Here is a 26,099-nt window from a genome sequence, read left to right on the forward strand (position 1 = left end):
GCAAAGTGAGGACAAAATAATGTGTGTGCATTTGAATATCAAATATACCCTTGCTAGTTTGTTCTATTGACTTAAATGTGCTCATGGGAACGTTTCTTTTTTAACACAGTTAATAGCACACAAGCTGTGGAAACCCACATATATGTTTAGCTAGGCAGAGGGGTTTACAGATGTGGTAGAGCAAGATTCTTTAACAATAACAATACATGTATATTTCGCCCTTATAGCTTGCGATTCAATGCGGATTGCATGATTAAAGAAGCAGGGTATTACCTGGAAATACAATCCTTAAAAAGAAAGAAAAAAGAATGAAACAAGTCAGTTTATTGATCACTATAATTCAGGACTAATTTTTTAAATAGGTAAGTTTTAATCTGCCTATGAAATTCATTATAACTTGTCACTAATATCAACATAGTTTGAATTTCTCTCTCTTTGTTTGCATCACATTTCCCTGAATTGTTCCAAAATATAGGCCTGGTCTTCACTGTACACTAACATGATTTGGAGAGTTCCAGATCAATAAGGCCTGGAAAATACTGTACTATTGGAAAAATCCCATATCAAGAAAGACCAGCATCCATAATAATAAGTATCAAAAACAAGGGATAGCCATAATTTATGTAAATAGTTCCTTGCATTGGTATGGCATAACTATGAAATGTGTTTGTGGTGCATCCTGTGACAAAGACATAAAAATGATATGACTAAATAAGTGACTGTGAATTATATAGTCTACACCATTGAACTCCAAAGAGGTAAGTGATACGTTACCAAAAAGTCAATATAAACAAGTAAAGCACCTTAACAAGGTATTACTATCTCTGCTATTCCACACAAAATTACTGTTCACTGTTTCAGTTTATTTGAAGAACTCTATTGCTGGTGTTATCACTGTAGGATGGATGAAAGGAGAAATCAATAACAATCTCTAGATTTAGCTTTCCAAACATCACTTGTATGACATCAAACACATCATTCAAGCTGAGGAAACAGAGCTGCAGGAGGCCATATGAGAGATTAAGTCCACCTTTGTGATTGTCATTAAAAGGGCCTGAGAAGAGAAGCAAAGTGAAGCCTGAGAATACGCTTTGGAAGGGGGGGGAGACAGAGGAGAGAGGGTGGTGTTCCAGTGTCAGCCCCCAGTCCATAAAGTAACTATAAACAGGCAAAGATTTAGAGGTCCTTTTACTAAACTGCGGGGGGAAAAGGACCTACAGTAGCAGCAGGGACTGTTTTTCCTGTGCACCATGGCCCTTTTTACCGCAGTGGGTAAAAAGCCCCCAAAAATGGCCATGCAGTGGGGAGCACTTATCGCCACCCATTGAGGTGGTGGTAAGGGCTCTGGTGGTAACCCGACAGTAACTGAGCAGCGCTTGGAAATGCCTGATTTCTGCCAAGTTAACGCCACACTAGAGACAAAAATTTCAGAGCACTGGAAATGGTGAGCGCTGCAGCCAAAACTGCCACTGGCAGTAATTCCTTTTGACAGTGTTGTAAGCCTGCGATGGGCTCACCGCCGCTTGGTAAAAAAGACACCCCTTAGTCCTGAAATTATCATTTATTAAAATCATTTTATAGCCTGCCTGTTAACTAGATGGGTAACAGAAATACAAACATAATCATTAAAACTCATATAAAACATACATATACGCTCACATAAATTCAAAAACATTATGACTTCACCCCTCATAAAAGCCCTAAAATCATCTAAATCCCAAAGTATGCCTATGCAAATAACAATACCTTTAACTGTTTCTTAAAAGCATCAAGATCCTGCAATAAACACAGCCTCAATGGCAACTCATTCCATCTACTTGGGCCCACAGAAGACAATGCTGCCTTCATAGTAACAGTGGTTAAAAAGATGAAAGACATTATGTACAGCCATAACCAGAATGGCCTTCTTTATGCAGGTGGAGTGTAGAATACAAGACAGATCAGTGTTTTACTTTTATAATAAGATGTAGAAAGCAGGCCACTGTTTGACAAAATTGCCATTTATTGTGTTTTGACACTTGGAAAAAATATATGCACATATAATTGTCATTCTACTACTACTACTTATGACTTCCATAGCGCTACAAGGCATACGCAGCACTGTACACCATACACAAAAAGACAGTCCCTACTCAAAGCGCTTACAATCTAAATAAGACAGGTAAACAGGCAGAACAATTAAAGGCATGGGAATTAAAGAGGTAGGGTACAGGCAAGTGAGTAGTGGCTAGGAGTCAAAAGCAGTGTCAAGGAGGTGGGCTTTTAGCCTGGACTTAAAGGCGGCCAAAGACGGGGCTAGATGTACAGGCTCGGGAAGTCTATTCCAGGCGTGAGGTGCAGCGAGGTAAAAGGAACAGAGTCTGGAATTAGCAGTAGAGGAGAAGGGGACAGACAAGAGAGATCTATCAGCAGAGCGGAGTGCCCGAGGGGGGGCGTAGGGAGAGACAAGAGTGGTATTTCATGTCAATAGAAATGCTTGGAGTTCTTAAACTTCTTACATACTTTTTTATAACACAAAATGAGTCTGTTTTTGTGCCGTTCTATTATTACTAATACTATAATGAATGTTGTTTTAAGACAGCTACGTGGATCTGCAGACCTGATAAAAAAAATTGTGTGGGACCATACAAGGTATTCGAAAAACAGTCATATGCATTATTAAATTCAGTAAAGCAATAAATAAGAGTTGTGCTGTTCCATTGCCAGAGGAGTCATCCTATGAGCAAGAGAGACAGAATGACACTACTTATGTGGCAGAAAATGTTCACAGTTGTATCAGCAATCAAGGCTTTACAGGGAGTTTCATCAGACATGCTACCTGTTAGCAAGCACTTTCAGAATCTCTTAAACCATGAATTTGCTGTGCACACAACATCAAGCTTACACAAGTTCATTATTCAATGTGATTTAACTGCCCTGAAATGACTTCTGGCCAGTTAAATCGCTTCTGCAGAACTATATGCTGACATTCTGTGACGCTTAGGGTCAGATTCTATATAAGGCACCTAAAAAATCTACGCGGGAAACATTTCTGCCTAAGCGTATTCTATAAGCAGCGCCTAGATTTAGGCACAGTATATACAATACGCTTAGTTGATATCCCAGTGCCTAAAACTCAACGCCTCCATTTACACAAATGAAAACATGGTGTAAATCACTGGGCTAGAGTTAAGCGCACGTAGAGTTAAACGCACTGGGCTATATTCTATAACTACGCACTTAAATTTTGGAATGTCCATGAAACACCCATTTCCCTGCCCATAGCTACACCCCTTTTGAACTGTGCACATTAGAATTTAGGCGCAACTCATTACAGAATGCGCTTAGCGATTTGTGCATGTAAATTCTAATTATTACCAATTAGTGCTTATTATTGCTTATTAAGTGCTGTTATCAACGCTGATTAGCTTGTTAAGCCAATTAAGTTATGCGTGCTGTTATAGAATATGCCTGGATTTCAACGCGGATCTCTAGACATACTATCCAGCTTATTTTTGAAGGAGATCGCCAGCCATCATCCGACAAAAATCGGGAGATGGCCGGCGATCTCCTAAAGCCGGCCAAATCGGTATAATCGAAAGCCGATTTTGGCAGGCGCCAACTGCTTTCCATCGTGGAGTCGGACAAACTTCAAGGGGGCGTGTCGGTAGGGTAGCAAAGGCAGGACGGGGCAGGATGGGGGCGTGCTTTGAGATGGCCGGCTTCACCCGATAATGGGAAGCATTTCGCCGGCTTCACTTGGTCCCTTTTTTTTCATAACCAAGCTTCAATAAGGTGCCCCAACTGACCAAATGACCACCGGAGAGAATCAGGGATGACCTCCCCTTACTCCCCCAATGGTCAAATGTCATACCCAGTTCCCTGACAGCAGTATGCAGGTCCCTGGAGCAGTATTTAGTGGGTGCAGTGCACTTCAGGCAGGTGGACCTAGGCCCATCCCCAGCTACCTATTACATTTGTGGTGGTAAATGTTAAGCCCTCCAAACCCCCCCCAAAACCTACTGTACCCACATGTAGGTGCCCCCCTTCATCCCTAAGGGCTATGGTAATGGTGTACAATTGTGAGGAGTGGGTTTGGGGGGGGATTTGGGGGGCTCAGCACCCAAGGTAAGGGAGCTATGCACCTGGGAGCTATTTTTGAAGTCCACTGCTGTGCCCCCTAGGGTGCCCGGTTGGTGTCCTGGCATGTGAGGGGGACCAGTGCACTACAAATGCTGGCCCCTCCCACGACCAAATGCCTTGGATTTGGCCGGGTTTGAGATCGCCGGCCTCGGTTTCCATTATTGGCGAAAACCGATGCCGGCCATCTCTGACATTTGGCCAGCCCCAACCGTACTATTGAAACCAAAGATGGCCGGCCATCTTTTTCGATAATATGGTTCGGGACAGCCATCTATTTGGCCGGCACCGTTCGATTATGCCCCTCTATATAAAATCCCGGGGTTAACAGGTTAATGCCACTGAATATCACCACAGACCACTAAAGTGAAAGCCAGCTACTTTGTGGGCAGTCTGGGGGCAGAGTCAGCATTTAGGCAGTTAAGTGCCAATATTCAGCACTTAGCTGCTTCAGTTAAGCAGCCAAATTAAACCTCATAAAAGTCAATCCTATCTTTATGTAGCGTCACTTAGGTGGCTGAGCTCTGAATATACCAAACAAATGAGTGAGGCGAATACAAGGAGGATATTCATTGTTCAAGGACCTTTATTTTCTGGTGTGGTTATCACATAGCAGAGTAGTAGCGGCTTATTCATACACAGGCACTGTGATTGGTTAAGGAAATCACTGTTGTTTTGTTACAAGTTTCCTGTTTTTTTACCAACATAAGCTTCACAGGTTTGATGTCCCCTGAGGCAGGCTCACACACCAAACCATAGTCGTGACGGTTCCTTCAATGTGTTGCTATAATCAAGGTCCTTGAACATTGAATATCCTCCTTGTATTTGCCTTACTCATTTGTTTGGTGTCTACACATCTGTGACCACCAGAGAAAATCGGGGATCACCTCTCCTTACTCCCCCCCCCCCCCCAGTGGTCACTAACCCCCTCCCACCCTCCTTTAAATTTCAAGATACAGTTTGTCTTGTTGGAAATGTTGAATTTGCATAAACGGCTTTGGGCTGAGAGGGAGAGTTAAAGTGATCTATGTTTTGGCTATGTCCTGGTGCTTCTATAGTTGTTGTATGATTTTCCAATGTATAATAAAATCTTCAAACAATTAAAAAAAATATCGATAGATATATTTTGTGCCAGCCTCTCTGCCAGCCTCAAATGTCATACTCAGGTCCATCACAGCAGTATGCAGGTCCCTGGAGCAGTTGTAGTAGGTGCAATGCACTTCAGGCAGGCGGACCCAGGCCCATCCCCCCCTACCTGTTACACTTGAGGTGGTAAATGTGAGCCCTCCAAAACCCACCAGAAACCCACTGTACCCACATCTAGGTGTCCCATTCACCTGTAAGGGCTATGGTAGTTGTGTACAGTTGTGGGTAGTGGGATTTGGGGGGAGGGGGTTGGGAGGCTCAGCACACAAGGTAAGGGAGCTGTGTACCTGGGAGCAATTTCTGAATTCCACTGCAGTGCCCCCTAGGTGCCGGTTGGTGTCCTGGCATGTCGGGGGAGCCAGTGCACTACGAATGCTTGCATTTGGTCGTTTCTGAGATGGGCGTCCTTGGTTTCCATTATCGCCGAAAATCAGAAACGACCAAATCCAGGGACAACCATCTCTAAGGACGACCTAAATTTCAATATTTGGGCATCCCGACCGTATTATTGAAACGAAAGATGGATGTCCATCTTGTTTCGATAATATGGGTTTCCCTGCCCCTCCACCGGGATGTTTTGCGAGGATGTCTTCAGCAAAACTTGGGCGTCCCTTTTGATTATGCCCCTCCACATGAGTCCTACAAAATGAGTGACAGTAAGTGCTCACACAGGAAAAAATTTTAATGGCCACATGCTGACAGCATTAGCACTGGGCCATTAATACAAAGAGACCATTTTAATGGCTGTGGTACAAATGGCCTTAGTGTGCAGGAAAACCCCACATAAGGGTATGCTGTGAGCAGTTTTTGTCACAGTTTAGTAAAAGGACCCCATAAATATCTGAGTGGTTAACACACTACAAGGCATGATAAAATACAGCAGCAAAGAATAAGATAAATAACAACATTTTGCAAAGCCTTACTCTCTATATAAAGGGCAAATGATTTGAAATAAATACAGTTCCCGACCTGGGCTTCTCTTGGTATCGTTTAGCACAATTTTAGGTGGCAAAATTTATCTTCTCCTGTTATCACTTCTTTTCTTGACACAGGAAGCATGACTGCAAGTTTTACAAATTTCTCCCTAGATTATTTCTATTTTGCTTAAAATGCTTAGTGGCCAAACAAAATCATAGTTAGCAAAGATGCATGGAACAATTAGGTTGCAAATTCCGCAGCTCTGGATATGGTTTAAATTATATAACTATCTTTGCATTCTGTGAAAGTGTTTATTAAATATACTACGCATCGCTGTAGCCGGCTGTCAAGAAACAAAATGAAAAATAGTTTTAATAGCTGCTCTTTGACCTGTTTTATATTTTATGTCAATTATAACAGCACACAACCATGCATAATTATGAAGCATAGATACATTAAAATGTACACATAATTTGTGTTCTTATACCAGCCATTGCAATAAGATTTAAAATATAAGCCAATGACTTTTGTGTCATTATACAGCATGTATGTGTTAATTTTTTAGTATTATATTTGCTACCCATCCATCTCAAGTAATTTTAAATGACTGCATCTTTTTGGGAAGTGGAGAAAATCTATATGTAAATATGTTAACCATCATTCTGTATCATATATCATAATACAATGCAACCACAGCATGAACTGGAACACTGGTAAGTAAAGAAAAGAAATGTCATTCCCACTTGAATTCCATTTTGAGAATAACTAATCTAAGTAAATAAACATTTTGTCCAGCTCTGCCATAATCACTACTATGTAAGAATGCTTAGATGTTCTTAAACTGATTCACAAACAACAAAATAGCCATAGGTATCAGCTCTGTGGGGTGCGTCATCATTTCATGATATTCTATGGGAAGGGGGCAGTCACATTAGGGCCCATAAGGAGGTTGCTTACTTTATTTATAAATTACCTATGCAGAACCATGTTACTGAAATGTAGGTACACCATAAGGCATAGTTTCAAAGCACTTAAACTTACAAAGTTATGTGGAGGGGCATTTTCGATTTGACATCTAAGTTTAACTTTGCGCATTTTACTAAAAACATCCTAAATGGGAATATAGCCATTTTCAAAAAAAGAAAAATCTTTTTTTTATTTTAAATGGCTATTTGCTAGATGTTTTGTGCTCTGTACATTTATCTTTTTGGTCCATTTTCAAAACAAAACGTCCGAGTGAAAAATGCACAAAATCAAGCCATTGGAATGTAGGAGGAGCCAGCATTCTTAGTAGCCATACAGACATTCCAAGAGCAATGGGGCACCCTAGGGGGCACTGCTGTGGACATCATATAAATGCTCCCAGGTACACATCTCACTGTTACTCCCTTACCTTGTGTGCTGAGTCACCCAAAACCCACTATCCCCAACTGAATACCACTACAATAGCCCTTATGGATGAAGGGGCTAATTATATGTGGGTACAGTGGAATTTTGGTGAGTTTTGGAGGGCTCACAGTTTGCACCACAAGTGTAATAGGTAGGAGGAGGTATGGACCTGGGTGCACCTGTCTGCAGTACACTGCACCCACCACTAGACTACTCCATGGACTTGCATACTGCTCTAATGGACCGGAGTATAACATCTGAGGCTGGCATAGAGACCGGAAAGTAATATTTTTATTCACATTTTTTTGGGGGGGAGAAGGAGTCAGTGACCACTGGGGGAGTAAGGGGAAGTCATTCCTGATTCCCTCCATTGGTCATCTGGTCATTTAGGACAGCTTTTTGTGCCTTATTTGTTATAAAAACAGGTCTAGCTCAAAATATCTTAGTTTTAGTTCTAGACAGTTTTGTTTTGTTCCATTATGGCTGAAAAATGTCCACGTGTTAGGAACACCCAGATCCCATCCTTAACACACCCCTGGTAAGCCCCATTGTGATTTGAATGCACTTCTGATGGACTTCATAGAAAAATGTCTAAAATTTGGTTTTGAAAATACCAAGTTGGGCGTTTTTGTGAGAAAAAAATTCAAAATGCAGATTTATACCACTTTTTGGATTTTTTTCTCTTTTGAAAATGAGCCCCATAGTAACCTATGGAACTTTGTAAGTTTAAGTGCTTTGAAAATGAGCCTCCATGTCTAGCACTCTTTACTACTTAGTTGCTTCCTTTCACGCCCCCTAGTCCTTGTATTTTTGGAAAGAGTAAACAAGTGATTCACGTTTTCCCATTCCACTTCACTCAATATTTTATACACCTCTATATCATATCTCCCCCCAACCATCTCCACCATTAAAACATATCACCAAGTGTCTACAGCCCATCCTAGAAAATGCCATCCTTTCTCAGGTCTTGGATAAATCTTTATCCTGGTGTATCGACAGTCCCCTAACCTTAAATAGAAACGCACCAGGAATCACAAACTATACAAAGATACCTAGATACAGTGCTGTAGCGAAGTCAGCTGACACCCGGGGCAGGTCGCCGCTACGCACCCCCCCCCCCCCCCCTCCGGGTGCAGCACGGCGCACCGTCACCCCTCCGGAGCGCACCCCCCCCCCAGAGCAAGTACTTACGAGGGAAAGCGGCGAGGGATGGGCGGGAGGGCCGAACTGCCCCGAGTGCATGTCGCTGGGAGCTGCGTCGGCTCCGCTGGTTCCATGCTCTCTCTGCCCCGGAACAGGAAGTAACCTGTTCCGGGGCAGAGGGAGCAGGGAACCAGTGGAGCCGACACCCCCCCCCCCCCCAGCAGCGTGCACCCGGGGCGGACCGCCCCACTCCCTTCCTACGCCACTGCCTAGATACCAACTCTTTTCCCATATTCACCTAGGAAACTCCATAAACAGGACCCAACATCATCAACTACAGTATCAAGGGCTTATTCATTTATTCTTTTTCCAATGTTATATATACTATCATCTGCTAGCAATGTCCCTTTGTTGTCTACATAGGACAAACAAGTCAATCCCTAACAATACTGGGAACAAATCTCGCATTAGAAATAACAACACTAAAAAAACATAGAATATTTCAACTTTCCAGGACTTTCTGTATCTGACCTTAAGGTTGCCATACTCCTACAATGGAACATCAAAGAAACATTCCAGTATGAAACAAACTGGAACTCGTTAAAAAGCTTAACACTATCATCCTGTGCTTGAATAGATACAATGGACTGGTGGCTCACTACAGATATGAATGGACTGTTCTTAGGCCAGCCTGTTTTCTCTCACTTATGCCCCAATGCTCAGAAGAAAATGCAGGTGCTAGAGGCCATTAGTGCTAGACTAGTGCCAGCATTTGCTTGCACTGAGGGGGGGATGCACTAAAGTCATCGTTAGAGCCGTTCCGTACTGAATTCCATAGTGAATCGGTAGGGAACGGCTATGCACCAAGGAAAGGGAATGCAAATGAGCTACTCATTGTAGCTCACTTGCATTCTCTATTCCTTCTTAAAACAGTCGGAGAATCGGCCGGTCAAGCATGCGCAGAGCAGCAAAGCGTTATGCTTGCTGCTCTGTGCATGCCAAATACACCTTTATAATACGTTTTTATTATTGCGGGGGAGGACGTAGAAAATGGACGTTTTTTTTAAAGCGAAGCTTTATTTAAAAAATCACAGGCTCTGATGCTGCTTCTGCTAATGTGTTGTGCAGTTGGGAAGTTGTTAGTCTTGAAAAGGTTCATGAATGGCAGAATAAGAAATGTTCAAATAAATAAATAAATAAATAAAAACGGGGAGAAAATAATAAATGACTCCAATTTTAACAAAACTATTAGTGGGATTTGAACCCACCACCACCAGTGCTCTAACCACTCGCCACAGCTCTATGTGCTTGGATGTCCCTCCCTTACGTCCAGGTCTCTCAGCTGAGTGAAGCACGGGCAAAAAGGCCGTTTTTATTATTGAGGGGGAGGACGCACAAAATGGACATTTTTTTAAAGCGAAGCTTTATTTAAAAAATCAAACAGGCTCCGATGCTGCAAGCTCTTTTTTGGACATCATTCAACCCAGGAATAATAAAAACGTCCTTTTTGCCCGTGCTTCACTAAGCTGAGAAGTCTCTGAGCTGGGATTGGCTCAGAGGCTTCCAGGGTTTTTTTTTTACATTTTAATAATTTTTCCGATCCAACCCAGCCCCAACGAGAGTTACAGACCTCTCGTTAGATTTTCCAGTGTTTTCCAGCATTAAGGCAATCAGAAAAGGTTAGTGCATCTCATTACAATAGGGTTTCTACATGATTTGCTCATCTGCATTCCGTTTTCGTTAGCTGCTACCGTCGTCGGAAAAAAGTGTTTAGTGCATGCGAGGGTTTACTGCTTGCTCGTTATTGGCTCGTAAAGTTTAGTGCATCTGGCCCTGAATGCTCAAAGCCAATGAGAATGTGGATCAATGAGCTTGCTGGCTCTGAGCTCAATGAGCATGCAAATGCATGCTAAAGAGGTCACCCTATATTCCTCCCCAATGCTCAACGGGCAGTATGCCAAACAAGGTTCTCCTCCCATGGCAAATTCTCCGCAAGCTCACAGCTGGCGTTAGGGTATTGCTGAGCAGTGGACCAGTGTTGCAAGATTCTTTTTTGTTCTGGGCTGTCTTGAAAAACCCATTTTCTTTTATCTCTTTTATCTTAACAAATGGTGCACAGCACCATGTCCAAAACACCATGTTAATTATACCAGATTAATACAGCTATCCTTTTGAAAATTTTTAAATCTACACAAACATACTTTTTAACAATATATGCCCCTTAAAATTGACTTTCTAAAATGATATTTTCAAACAATTTATATGGGTAAATAGAGATGTATTTGTGTAAGCCAGTTGTCTTAAAATTGCCTCCCCCCTCAATGTGACAAAGTATAAACATTGTTCCACAATCCATATATTTTTAGTTGTAATTACAGAAGTTGTTTTCAGGAGGGGAATGGGAGGGGTGGAATGTTGGTCAGTGGAGAAAATAATACAGATTGCATTTTCAACTTGGAGTGGAGGAGTAACCTAGTATTTAGTTAAGCAGGCCTTGATCCTGGGGAACTGGGTTCAATTCCCAGTGCAGCTCCTTGTGACTCTGGGCAAGTCACTTAACCTTCCATTGCCCCAGGTACAAATAAGTACTACTACTCATTATTTCTATAGCGCTACTAGATGTACACAGTGCTGTACACTTGAACATGAAGAGTACTTCTTAATATTTCTATAGCGCTACTAGGGTTACGCAGCGCTGCACAATCTAAATAGGACAAACAGGACAAATAAGAGATAAGGGAATTACTAAGGTGGGGATGATAAAATAAGGGTACTGAAAAAGTGAGTAAGGGTTAGGAGTTAAAAGCAGCATCAAGAAGGTGGGCTTTTAGCCTAGATTTGAAGACGGCCAGGGATGGAGCTTGACGTACTGGTTCAGGAAGTCTATTCCAGGCATATGGTGCAGCAAGATAAAAGGAATGGAGTCAGCAGTGGAGGAGAAGGGTGCAGATAATAGAGATTTACCCAGTGAATGGAGTTCCCGGGGAGGAGTGTAGGAACAGATGAGTGTATATTATGTAAACCGCTTTGAATGTAGTTGCAAAAACCACAGAAAGGCGGTATATCAAGTCTCCATTCCCCTTGCACATTTTTTTTTCCACAGAGAAGGTATTCACAGCAGAATGCTTACAACAGAATTCAAATACAAGCACAGTGCCCACCATCACATTAGTGACTTCTAGGTAAAGTCTGAATTCTCAGTAGCTGATCAAGAATCACAAAGACTTTGCATCCTTGAAATGTTGACTGTGTTACTTCCACCCAACATAACTACACAGCTCAAAGATCAAATGTGAAATGCTGGGAATAAAGAAACTGTCAGCAGTGGTGCATCCAGATTTTATTATATAAAAAGTTATAGGGTGCATGCAGGTACTCCTTTTTACAAAAAGAGAATTATAATTTTAGTACAGATAAGCTACCTGAATGCTAAACTAAAGCTTTTGTAAAGCAGAATGTTACCATGTATCTAGCTGAATAGTCTATAAAGAGTCACTCAGATATACCTCCTGATAACATCCAAGCTAGAGGGATTTGACTAAAAGAAGAGAATATATTTTTCAAAAACAGCAGACAAGGTCATTGAACCCATAGCATTCCAAAAGAACTCAAAGGGCAGTCCCATGAAGCAGTCCCCTACTCTGGTTTTTCTCTATGTAATTTTGAAGATGCAAAAGCAAAAGTTTACTACCAGAAACCAAAATGTTATTTAGAAATGTAATTCACTAGTGTGAAGTGAAGGAAAGATGACTACCCAGTAATGTCATGTTAGGACTTGCATCTTATTCTCTATTTAAAAGGCTCATTTTCAAAGCTCTTAGATGTACAAAGTTCCATAGGTTACTATCTTTGCAAGTGTATGTGCTTCTAAAGTACGCCTTTGTGTGGTTGTCTTGAGAGTCACGTAGCTGATATACTAAAATGCACTAATATTGGCTCTTAATATATGGAAATACAGTTTGGTCAATACTGGAAAGGACTTCTGTGCAAATTTGAATTAGTCACATGATTAAGTCCTTTTGCTTTCAAATTCTTGCCCTTCTGAATGAATAATTTGTAGCTGTTTTAAGTTAATATTTGAACAAAAGTTATGTGGGTAAAGTGGAGTGAGATGAGAGGCATGCTAATCATGGGACCAAAGTGATCCTGATACCAGAGATAGTCAGTCACCATTTGAATAATTTAATATACGTAGGACCAAATTCTATATATGGTGCTGAAAAATCGGCACCAGAAAATGTGCGCTAAGCGTTATTCTATAAATGGTGGCTCTGCCACCCTCCTAACCCTCTTTCCCCCCCCCCACTGCTCCCCTCCAAATGTATGTATGTATGTATACACACACACACATATATGTATACACACACATACATATATATAATATATATACATACATAACCTTCCCTTCCCTGCTTTAAATACTTCCCTCCCCCCCCCCCCGTGTTCCACTTCATTTTCTCTACAACAAAACCTTATCACAATTTTATATAAGCATTTGAATATTTTAAAGTTATAGAGATCCCCAGATAATATATATAAGGAGCTACTTTTTTGTTTTTTTAATAACATTTAATTTATGCCTTACCACCACATTCAAAGTGTGCAAAAGGTTAAACAAACAGCATAGAACAGTGACATAAGAGAAAACGAAATGTAATAATGTCAAAAGGACAAAATATCAATATAAAAATATCACTTCTACAATATGGGGTAAATTATATATAAGGCATCTTAAATGTAGGCACATCAGAATAACACATGTAGCACTATTCTGTAAACCGCATCTACAGTAAGACGTGGTTTCTAGAATAGCACATAGGCTGGGGAAATGTGCGTAAATTTAGGCACAGCCATTCATGCCACTGAAAACCTGGTATAAATACCCAGCCTAAATGTGCATTCCCCCGAATTATATAACAACGCATGTAAATGTGATGGAACCTCCAACATGCCTACAGTCCTCCCATGGCCATGCTCCCTTTTCATCTACATGCATTGGAATTTCCACACACCTCTTTGTAGAATATGCCTACAAAGAAGCAAGCGTAAATTTCAATTATTGCTAATTATTGCTAATTGGCTGTTATTGACCAATTATCATTGACCAGTTATCAAGCTTGAACATCATGGACTCCTGGGCAAATGCATTTCAACTAAAACTAAACAAAAAAACACACTGTCCTATCCTAGACGGCGCGGACAACCCCACTATTATCAACACCCCAGATTACACCCTCCCTATCTCAGACAGCCTGAAAATCCTCGGCGTTACAATGGACCGCAACTTAACACTAGAGAGCCAAGTGGCATCCACAACAAAAACAATGTTCCACTCAACGTGGAAACTTAAACGCATGAAACAATTCTTCCCAAGGGGAACATTTTGCAACCTGATACAATCAATGGTACTAAGCCATGTAGACTACTGCAATGGAATTTATGCGGGATGCAAAAAACAAACCTTAAAGAAACTTCAGACCACTCAAAACAAGGCAGCTAGGCTTATCTTTGGAAAAACGCGATTTCAAAGTGCAAAACCCCTTAGCAAAAACTACACTGGCTCCCAAAGAACGCATTGCTTTCAAAATCTGCACTGTGATTTACAAAATTATCTACAGTGAAACTCCGGGATACATGACAGACTTGATCAACCTACCAACTAGAAACACATCCGAATCAACACGAACGTACCTAAATCTGCACTACCCAAGCTGCAAAGGACTCAAATACAAATCAACTTACGCGTCCAGTTTTTCCTACATAAGCACACAACTGTAGAACACATTACCAAAAGCCTTGAAAACTATGAACGACCACCTAAACCTCCGGAAAACACTAAAAACTAACCTGTTTAAAAAGGCATACCCTACCGATCCAACATAAATCCCTGATCTTTGCAACACAACAAAACTAAAGAACATAATGGACATAACACATCTCTTCCGTTGTACGATTCCCTAGTGTGGCTGTGCCACATGAACTTTATCTTACCACATCATCACTTTGTATTTGTTTACACCAGAGTCTGTAATGCCTCTCTGGTACTATGTAAGCCACATTGAGCCTACAAATAGGTGGGAAAATGTGGGATATAAATGTAACAAATAAATAAATAAATCATGACTAATTGGCTCGTTACTCAATTGAGTAGCATTCAGAAATTGGCTGCATGCACAATTTAATGTGCGCTAATCACCGTGTCTTGTATAGAATCCAGGGGTATAAATGTAACCCCATTGACTGTACACCTAGGTGGCTGTCTGGTGTAAACCCAAGAAGCTGGGTGGAAGGGGCACACATCAAATTTGTAGGTTTGGGACCAGGGGCGGGATCCAGATTTATTCAGGGAAGCCGCCACAAGCTGCACCAGACTTTTACTCCATAATTCACTCCACACGCAGTCTTTATTCAATTGCCCATTGGCCCTGCTCCATAGGGATCAGTTCATACTCCTATGCTGATGATTTCTTATTAATCAATTATGTGACCCCAACGTTCATTGATCTGAGACCAGTCCAGGACTATCTTCGTGGGGTTGCCAGGTGGCTTACTGAACATCATTTGGTCCTAAACCCAGAAAAGACAATAGCCTCCTGGATAACAGGACATAGTCCAGCATCATCTTTAATCCCAATATTATTTGATAGGCAGATCATTCCGGTATCCTCTTTTAGATATCTAGGAGTGATCATAGACTCCACTCTTTCTTTCAGATGTCAGATTTCCGATGTTGTGAAAAAATCATTCTATTACTTTAGACAGTTACATATCAGAAATTCTATAGATCAAGAATCCCTAAGCATTCTATCATATGCCTATATTATACAACATGTTATGATTATTGCAATATTATTTATGCCGGTATCACGAAAACTAGCTTGAAGCATTTACAAACTATTCAGAACACTGAAGCTCATGTCATCTGCTGTGTCTCAAGGTATGATAGGGCCACTCCTCGTCTACGTCATCTTCATTGGATCCCTATTGAACTCAGAGTGGAATTTAAAGTTCTTACTATGACACAACCGGTGCTTTATACTGTTACCCCATCTTATCTTGTAGCTCTGACTATTCCTTACACACCTGCTTAAACTCTTTGTTCGTTAACGGATAATAGACTGGTTTTACCACCGCCATCTAGGGCTAGATGAGAATCAGCACACGTCAGCTTTTTTTTTTTTTGCTTTTTTTTTTTTTAATTTAAAGAAGTCTTTATTAAGAATTGAGAGATACATCTTATTGAAGAAAAACATCAAGCCACATATAGCTGTTTATGCAAAGACAATAGAACAGTAACAACGCCCAAGCTCAAACGAGCATTAAGAGCATACATTTAACTCTCAAGTCATAAATATTCAAAACAATTATAATTCTAGGATTTCTTACCAGGTTTTATTAATATCTCACACACCCCACCCTAGATGGCAAAAACAAACAAACCCGAAGAACCCCTTACCCCCCTTACCCTCCTCCCCCCTCCATAATCCAGAACTTCCATCAGGAACATTGATTAAAGGATCCCAAATGGCTTCCCACTTAGACAGAGTGTGGAAACATTTTGCCCAAAGTCTCTCCATTTCACACATGTCAGCTTTTTACTTTCTATCTCCAGCGCTATGGAATTCTTTACCACAGCCTAGCGGATTAGATAAATCATACTCTCTTTTCCGTACAGCATTGAAAACTTATTACTATCAAATAGCTTTTGCCATCTAACGCTACTGCATTTTAATTGGAAGACTGCACAGGTTTCTAGATTATTGCAAGTGAGTTTGTGTTGGGTATTATGTATGACTGCCATGTGAGTTGATTGTTAGTGCTGTTATCTCTGGTATGGAAGATTTGTCTGTTCCTTCCTATCACTTAATGGAGTTCTTAATTAAATTAATTTGTGTTATAGTGTATGATTTGCTCTGTGAACAGTTCTGATTTGCCTGGCAATAAGTGATGGTATAGCAAAATAAATGAATGATAAACCAAACTTTACTGTCCTTTAAATGATTTAGGAACAATATATTTTATCTTCACTAATCAAGTAACAACTATTTACAGTTCTTTCTTCCTTTCTCCTGATGTAGATGAAAATACAGTTAATGGTTACATTAATTCCCTTAAATGGTTAAATCTACTCCCCAGGTTGGTGAGGGTCTTTCAAGCACACAGTTTAGGATATCTACTGTTCACTTGGACAGATGTTAAACACATATCAGTGCTCAGTTATTATTCAATTACAGTTTTTCTAACCTCCAGCTGTTGGCAGGTGGCTCCACTAGACAAGATGGTAATAAATGGTAGCATGTTATACCCTTCAGCCCTGTATAGATGGAAAAGGGCACCCTGGCTGTTGTAACAGAAACACAAACTAACCTCCTGCTCCTTTTTTTAAAGGATTTAGTAGGCATGGGCAGGTTCCCCATTCCTGTTCACTAAAACAAGGCAGCAACTGTTTTTATTTCTGTTTCTTGTCCCTGAGCCTTCTTGAAGCCTTGTTCCTCTAGCAAGTGCCTTTAACGGTCAACCTGTGAAAGTATGAACTGGCTGATTCTTTCAGTTAGGTTGCTGCTATAGGAATATGTGAAGAGATCTCCCTGTAGTTGCAAGGTGCGAGACGGAAGATGGACCTTAAACAAAATGGGATAGGAGGGAGTGGGCTTAAATACTCAGAGGGGGTGTTCTACTACCATTAGAACCTTCTCTCTGAATGTGGCATAGCCCCTCCTAGGCTTCTACCAACTTCCAGCACATTCTAAACTAGCCGGAGCCATTTCTAGCAGGTGCAGGATGTACAGCAAAGGGCTACAGCTAGAATGGGACTCAGGAACAGTACTGGAATAACTTGCAGACACCTCTTTCTTATTGGCTGACTGATCTCTCTTTACCACACACAGCTCACAGCTAGCAGTGAGAACACTGACACCAAACAGACTTTTAGGGAACAGCAGTGAAAATTCATGCAATTTAGGCAGATTTACCCTGCTGAATATTTCATAAATGTTACTTAAGTTTCCAAGAACAACACACACACACACACTATATATATATATATATATATATATATATATATATATATATATATATACAGTGGGGGAAATAAGTATTTGATCCCTTGCTGATTTTGTAAGTTTGCCCACTGACAAAGACATGAGCAGCCCATAATTGAAGGGTAGGTTATTGGTAACAGTGAGAGATAGCACATCACAAATTAAATCCGGAAAATCACATTGTGGAAAGTATATGAATTATTTGCATTCTGCAGAGGGAAATAAGTATTTGATCCCCCACCAACCAGTAAGAGATCTGGCCCCTACAGACCAGGTAGATGCTCCAAATCAACTCGTTACCTGCATGACAGGACAGCTGTCGGCAATGGTCACCTGTAATGAAAGACACCTGTCCACAGACTCAGTGAATCAGTCAGACTCTAACCTCTACAAAATGGCCAAGAGCAAGGAGCTGTCTAAGGATGTCAGGGACAAGATCATACACCTGCACAAGGCTGGAATGGGCTACAAAACCATCAGTAAGACGCTGGGCGAGAAGGAGACAACTGTTGGTGCCATAGTAAGAAAATGGAAGAAGTACAAAATGACTGTCAATCGACAAAGATCTGGGGCTCCACGCAAAATCTCACCTCGTGGGGTATCCTTGATCATGAGGAAGGTTAGAAATCAGCCTACAACTACAAGGGGGGAACTTGTCAATGATCTCAAGGCAGCTGGGACCACTGTCACCACGAAAACCATTGGTAACACATTACGACATAACGGATTGCAATCCTGCAGTGCCCGCAAGGTCCCCCTGCTCCGGAAGGCACATGTGACGGCCCGTCTGAAGTTTGCCAGTGAACACCTGGATGATGCCGAGAGTGATTGGGAGAAGGTGCTGTGGTCAGATGAGACAAAAATTGAGCTCTTTGGCATGAACTCAACTCGCCGTGTTTGGAGGAAGAGAAATGCTGCCTATGACCCAAAGAACACCGTCCCCACTGTCAAGCATGGAGGTGGAAATGTTATGTTTTGGGGGTGTTTCTCTGCTAAGGGCACAGGACTACTTCACCGCATCAATGGGAGAATGGATGGGGCCATGTACCGTACAATTCTGAGTGACAACCTCCTTCCCTCCGCCAGGGCCTTAAAAATGGGTCGTGGCTGGGTCTTCCAGCACGACAATGACCCAAAACATACAGCCAAGGCAACAAAGGAGTGGCTCAGGAAGAAGCACATTAGGGTCATGGAGTGGCCTAGCCAGTCACCAGACCTTAATCCCATTGAAAACTTATGGAGGGAGCTGAAGCTGCGAGTTGCCAAGCGACAGCCCAGAACTCTTAATGATTAGAGATGATCTGCAAAGAGGAGTGGACCAAAATTCCTCCTGACATGTGTGCAAACCTCATCATCAACTACAGAAGATGTCTGACCGCTGTGCTTGCCAACAAGGGTTTTTGCCACCAAGTATTAGGTCTTGTTTGCCAGAGGGATTAAATACTTATTTCCCTCTGCAGAATGCAAATAAATTCATATACTTTCCACAATGTGATTTTCCGGATTTAATTTGTGATGTGCTATCTCTCACTGTTACCATAACCTACCCTTCAATTATGGGCTGCTCATGTCTTTGTCAGTGGGCAAACTTACAAAATCAGCAAGGGATCAAATACTTATTTCCCCCACTGTATATATATATATATATATATATATATATATATATATATATATATATATATATATATATATATATGTGTGTGTGTGTGTGTGAGTATATTCAGCATCTGTATCTGTATATACTTGCATTTGAATAATATTTATACACAATAGGCACCCATATACTCCCCACCAAATAAATAGTCACTTATAACTTGGTGGCAAAAGCATGGGCAGCAGCCTTATTAACTCACAACAAAGTTAACATTAACATATGTACCATGACAATTCTCCAACATTCTCTTGCTCAGTGCAGCTTACCATACTGCAATGGAGCAATTTGTTAATGAACTAACCCTGCAAACAAGAATCAACAGCATCATCAAGATGACACCAAACTCCCCTGCCCCCCCCCCCTGTGAGATTCATGGTGACAAACGGCCCCACCTCATTTGGCAGTGTCACACATGAGCAATCCCGATGCATCCCTTCACCTCTCTCTCCCTTAACTGCAACCGAGTCAAACATCTCTATATCCCATTTCGTTTTGCTGCTATCCTACAGCTGAGACCAACCCCTAACCCCACAACCATGTAATACAACAGTTTATACCCACCAAAAAGTATCCCAGGAACCTACTGGCCAATCACTACACCAGAGCTAGCCATTTAGTGTAGGCCTGCTAGACAATTATCCAGAGAGTGACTGAATATTGCTGTTGTACAGATAATTTTTAGAGCTACCCTCGCTCCCTCCCTCCCCAACTTGGCCCCTGTTTGTATGGTTAAATGAGTTAAATGGTCTGATATTGTCCATGTAATATTTTAAAATACACACAAATAGGCCTGACTATATATTACATAGCATAAACAACATAAGATATCAATAAAAAGAAAGATAAATTTTGTTGTATATGGGTCTAGATACCCATGTAGATTCTCATAGATTGGCAAGAGTACAGGACGATTCGGGAAAAATCAGCAATCTTGGAAGAAAAGAAAGATTAAGTATTTATTGGTTGCTAGTCACTGAAAGGAAGTGTAAATCAACCTAATTGTTTGAGATCTGTGCCAAATGAACACATCAGACTTGAAAAGTGAAGGAGATAGAAAGCAAATGTGTTTCAACGAGAAACCTTCTAGATCCAGCCATTATGGACTATAGAGTCTGCAGGAGAAGAATGAGGAGCTAGATCTAATCTATTTCTTGCATGAATGGTGATATGATTTTCCACTCATAGGCTATTGGTGTTGGCAGATGAGAGCACGTCCACCTCTTTATCAGTGTGGCTGAAGCGCTTGGTTCAGTCTGAGATAGTGGTCGTCTGTGCATTGACTGGACACATCTTTATCAAGCACCCAAACAGAAGTTGTCATCTCATCTGTTTTCTTCTATGATTGAGTACTAATCATCCTGTCATACTGACAGCTAAATGTAGAATCATCTTATTCAAACGGTTTCAATGCTAAAAACTATTTCAACAGTTTTGTTTGAATTTTTGGATTGTGTTGAAATAAATCTCAGTTATATACAGGATCTTAACCTTGTTTAAGAGAAAATCCTTTGTGCACAGTATAACATTTGATATATCTAAGAGAAGATCAAATTTGTTTAGGTCTAACCATGTTGTGAAAGGGGGACAAATATTTAGGAAAGTCCACTAGAATAAAAGTGGGTCATTTTTCTATGGTTATTTCATCCTCTGACTTGATTCAAATCTTTAAGTCCAGTTAAAAGCCAACATTAGACAAATCAACTAATAGTGCAGATAGAGCATAAATCTTAATATTCCATATTTTCATACATATAACATGCCCATGCATATCACACAAACAAATTGGGTATGGATGTAAAAAAAAACTTATATAATGCGCACACATATATAATGCATGTGTGTTATATGCATGACGATACCCTTTCTCTTCCTGGAGTATTCCACCAGTGTCTCCTCCTCCCCCCTCAGATTTCCCATGTCTTCCTGCTTAGGCCAGCAGTGAGGCTGGTGCCATGCACCATCTCCTCCTCCCTTTGGCTGCCTTTGGGCTCATTGCTGTCTGCTCTGCCCTTCTTCCCCACAGCATTTTTTTTTTTTAGTGACTCTCTTTCTTACTGTTTGCTATAAGAACATAAGCATTGCCATACAGGGACAGACTGAAGGCCCATCAAGCCCGGTATCCTGTTTCCAACAGTGGCCAATCCAGGTCAAAAGTACCTGGCAAGATCCCAGAACAGTAAAAGAGATTTTATGTTGCTTATCCTAGAATATGCAGTGGAATTTCCCGAAGCCTATCCTATTAATTGCTTATGAACTTTTCTTTGGGAAATTAGCCAAACCTTTTTTAAACCCTGCTAAGCTTACTGCCTTTACCATATTCTCTGGCAATAAATTCCAGAGTTCAATTACTTGCTGAGTGAAGAAATATTTTCACCAATTTGTTTTAAATTTACTACTTAGTAGAGTGGAGGAATAGCCTAGTGGTTAGTGTAGTGGACTTTGATCCTTGGAACTGAGTTTGATTCCCACTGCAGTTCCTTGTGTCTCTGGGCAAGTCACTTAACCCCTCCCATTGCCCCTGGTACAAAATAAGTACCTGAATATATGTAAACCGCTTTGAATGTAGTTGCAAAAACCTCAGAAAGGCGGTATATCAAGTCCCATTTCTCTTCCCCCTCTGCATGCCCCCTTGTCCTAGTATTTTTGGAAAGCATAAACAAGCGATTCACGTCTACCTGTTCCACTCTACTCAGTATTTTATATACCTCTATCATATCTCCCCTCAGCTGTCTTTCTCAAAGCTGAAAAGCCCTAGCCACTTTAGCTTTGCCTCACAGGGAAGTCATCCCATCCTCTATTATTTCTTTGCCCTTCTCTGTACCTTTTCTAATTCCAGTATATCTTTTTTGAGATGTGGTGACCAGAACTGCACACAGCATTCAAGTTCAGTGTTACACCAAGGCTAACATCTTTACGTTGGCTGCCAGTGGCCTAAAGGATGCAGTGCAAGATGGTCCCCTGATTGTTAAGATTTTGTCTGGGTCACATTGACTGTTTGGCACATTGCACTGAACTCTACTGTCCTTGGAGGACTCTACCATCAGCAGTGAAAAGTTATTGCAGTGGGTTAGGTTAGCTAGTGTACGTGCCTCACCTTTTTGGCTGGCCAGGCCCTAGTTTTGAGATGCATTAGACTAGAATCCAATTATATTAAGGGGGTAATTCTTAATAGAATGTCTAAAGTTAGGCGCTGGGATTTACATGCCTAACTTTAGGCGTGAGCATTTATGCAAGCCAAATGGCTTGTGTAAGTGCTCACACCACCTAACTGTAGGCAGTTAGGACTTTCTGTTATGCCCCTGCCCTGACCATGCCCCCCTTGGAGTTGCACACTCTGGAGTATGAGCACATAATCTATAGAATACTAAGGGCAGTTATTCATGTAACTTCCAATTAATGCCACACACAACTGACCTTGTTCTATAAATTGCACAAATTAGTTGGTACCAATTCAGGTGCACAACTTTACAGAATTAAGGGATTAAATGTTATTTAATTGAGAAAACTTGAGGTTAAGTCTGCTGGCAGTTAAGTCTGCTGGCAAGCTGGACTAAAAGTACCATAATATATCTGTTTTTTGTTGTCCGTGTCAATATTTTTAAAACTTTGTCTTAAATTATTATACTTGATTTAAAATAAGCCACATTGAATTCTTTGTAGCCTATAAAAAGATTTATTTAATAAATACGATGACTATTGGTAAAAAAAAAATGCAGCAGCAGTCATTCAAAACATATAAGCATTTTTGATAAATTCTTTAAATCTCAAGAAATGAACAGAGACAGAGCTGAAGTATATACAATTGCTTGTAAAGTATCAGGTAACTTCTCTGACAATTTGGGGTCCCAAATCCATGGATAGCATCATCAACCTCCACCTCAGTCTCTGCAAAGAAACAAAAAATGATCAAGAGTAATAAAGGAAGTCACTCCAGCCCTGACAGCAAGTTTTAAGAGAGGACATCTTATTACCTGCCTTCAGAAGAAAGGAAATTATGCATCATCATCTCTATCCTGTAAACATTCCCTACAGTATGAGCTGTATTATTTATTTCACAGAGACTGAATTGGCTAATTGATAATGCAAACATCACATCACAATGGGACTCTACAGTGGAAGGACTTGTGAAGAACGCAGCACCTAGAAAGAAGTAATAGCCACTAGAGAATAACACAGGGAAGAGGACATTCAGAGTCTGGAGTTGGCAGTGGAGGAGAAGGGTACAGATGAGAGATTTACCCAATGAACGGAATTCCAGGGGAGAAGATGTCCTCTGATGTCATTTCCTTTCCGTGAGAGCGGGACGCTGAGAGGGGTAGAGAAGCGAAGGACGGAGGCGAGCCTGCCTGCTTGCTGCCTTTACAGCCACCACCTGCCGGTTCGCCGCTGCGACTTCGGTAAATAGAGAGTGGAGTGGAAGTGAGCCTATCTAGTCCACTGTAAGTAAGGAAGACATTTGATTAATCTCTGTTTCCACTCCCCCGCGCAGCCGTCGCAGTTCACTCAAAACACAGCAATCAATCCTGTGAGCTACTGCATCCATGTTGTCGTTCTTTATTGTTGGTCCATCTGTAACAAGTCTAACATTGATTTTGTTAGATAGACAGTGCCTTATAAGGTGGAGAAAAAAATTCTTTAATTTTCTCATGAGTCTCTTATGAGGAATTTTATCAAAAGCATTCTGAAAATCAAGATACACTAACATCAACTGGCTCAACATTATCCACCTGTTTATTCACACCTTCAAATAAAGCAAATTGGTGAAGAAAGACATCCTTTGGCTGAACCCATGCTGACTCTGTCCCATTAAACCATGTTTGTCTATGTGTTTGGTAATTTTATTCTTTATAATAGTTTCCACTATTTTGCCCAGCACTGAAATCAGGTTTACCTGTTTATAATTTCCCAGATCATCCCTGGAATCCTTTTTAAAAATTGGCATTACATTGGCTACCCTCCAGTCTTCAGGTACTACAGATGATTTTAACACAGATCACTAGCAGATGATCAGCATTTCATGTTGCGTTCTTTCAGTACCCTGGGGTGTATACCATCCATCCAGGTGATATATCACTCTTTACTTGTTGGTTGTTGATCAGTACCTCTTCCAGGTTCACGAAGATTTCTTTCAGTCCATCAGCCTCATTACCCTTAAAAACCATTTCTGGTGCAGGTAGATCTCCTACATCTTCTTCCATAAAGACCGAAGCAAAGAATTCATTCAACCTCTCCGCTATGGCCTTTTCCTCCCTGAGTGCCCCTTTGCTCCTTCATGATCTAACTGTCCCATGGATTCCCTCACAAGCTTTCTGCTTCGATATAACTGAGAAAGGTGTTACTATGAGTTTTTGTTTCTGTGGCAAGTTTTATTCATATTCTCTTTAGCCTTCTTTATCAATTACATTACATTGCATTTTGCTCTTTCTATATCACAATGTCCCATGAGAATTCTATGTGGTGCACAAAGTCAGAAGAGGCAGGAGAAACTCCTGGATGTACATCAATTTAAATATCCAACAATACGAATCAAATATGTTTTAAATAAATCATAAAAATTGGTTTTAATAGCTTTCTTAAATGCCAGATATTGAGAAAATTTTCAAATATTCAGTGGCAATGAATTCCATTAGTGTGGTGATTGATAAAGGAATGTTCTATTAAACAGGGTTTTGTATTTCACACCTCTTGGACTGGGGCATTGAAATAACTACTACTTATCATTTCTATAGCACTACAAGGCATACGCAGCACTGTACACCACACCAAAAAGACAGTCCCTGCTCAAAGAGCTTACAATCTAGATAAGACAGGCAGACAGATAGAACAATTAAGGGTAAGGGAATAGAGCGGTGAGGATAAAAGGACAGAGCAAGTGAGGGTTAGGAGTCAAAGCAGTGGTAAAGAGGTGGGCTTTAGTTTGGACTTGAAAACGGCCAACGAGGGAGCTAGACGTACAGGCTCGGAATTCTATTCCAGGTCGTGAGGGTGCAGCAAGATAAAGGAACGGAGGTCTGGAATTAGCAGTAGAGGAGAAGGGGGCAGATAAGAGAGATTTATCACAGAACGGAGTACCCGAGGGGGGGGGGCGTAGCGTAGGGAGAGACAAGAGTGAGAGGTACTGGGGAGCGGCAGATGTGAAATGCACTTGTAGGTCATAAGAGAAGTTTGAATTGAATGCGGAAACAGATAGGGAGCCAGTGAAGTGACTGAAGGAGAGGGCTAATGTGAGCATAGCAACTTTGGTGGAAAATGAGTCATGCAGCAGAGTTTTGGACTGATTGAAGAGGAGAGAAAGATGGCTAAGAGGGAGGCCGGTGAGAAGCAGGTTACAATAATCAAGACGAGAGGTGATAAGAGTGTGGATAAGGGTTCTGGTAGAGCGCTCAGAGATGAAGGGACGGATTTTGCTGATATTATAAAGAAAGAAACAACAGGTTTTGGCAATCTGCTGAATGTGAGCAGCAAAGGAGAGAGAGGTTACGAGCAGATGGGACAGGGAGAATAAAAGTGCCATCCACATAAATAGAGAAAGGGGGGAGAGGAGAGGTAGGTTTAGGGGGAAAGATGAGAAGCTCAGTTTTGGCCATAACAATAACAAAGGTAATCTGCATCCTAATGCTGAATGTCTGAGAGATGGCTTAAGTTTCCTAGATATAAGGGAACATAGCTATAGATTATTTTAAAAGTCA

At 41.0% G+C, this 26,099-nt stretch overlaps 1 long non-coding RNA gene across 1 annotated transcript; it reads right to left on the reverse strand.

Annotated features, from left to right (window-relative positions):
• Window positions 1–2,106: 2,106 nt before the first annotated feature.
• LOC115474983 lies at window positions 2,107–25,287 on the reverse strand. The gene is made up of 3 exons (XR_003942955.1): window positions 25,276–25,287; window positions 14,403–14,406; window positions 2,107–2,259 (listed from the first exon to the last, which is right to left on the reverse strand). It is a non-coding gene; the product is annotated as an uncharacterized LOC115474983 (long non-coding RNA).
• Between the last annotated feature and the right edge of the window lie 812 nt (window positions 25,288–26,099).

Source organism: Microcaecilia unicolor, chromosome 7 (assembly GCF_901765095.1).
Source record: "Microcaecilia unicolor chromosome 7, aMicUni1.1, whole genome shotgun sequence".
Taxonomy (NCBI): domain Eukaryota; kingdom Metazoa; phylum Chordata; class Amphibia; order Gymnophiona; family Siphonopidae; genus Microcaecilia; species Microcaecilia unicolor.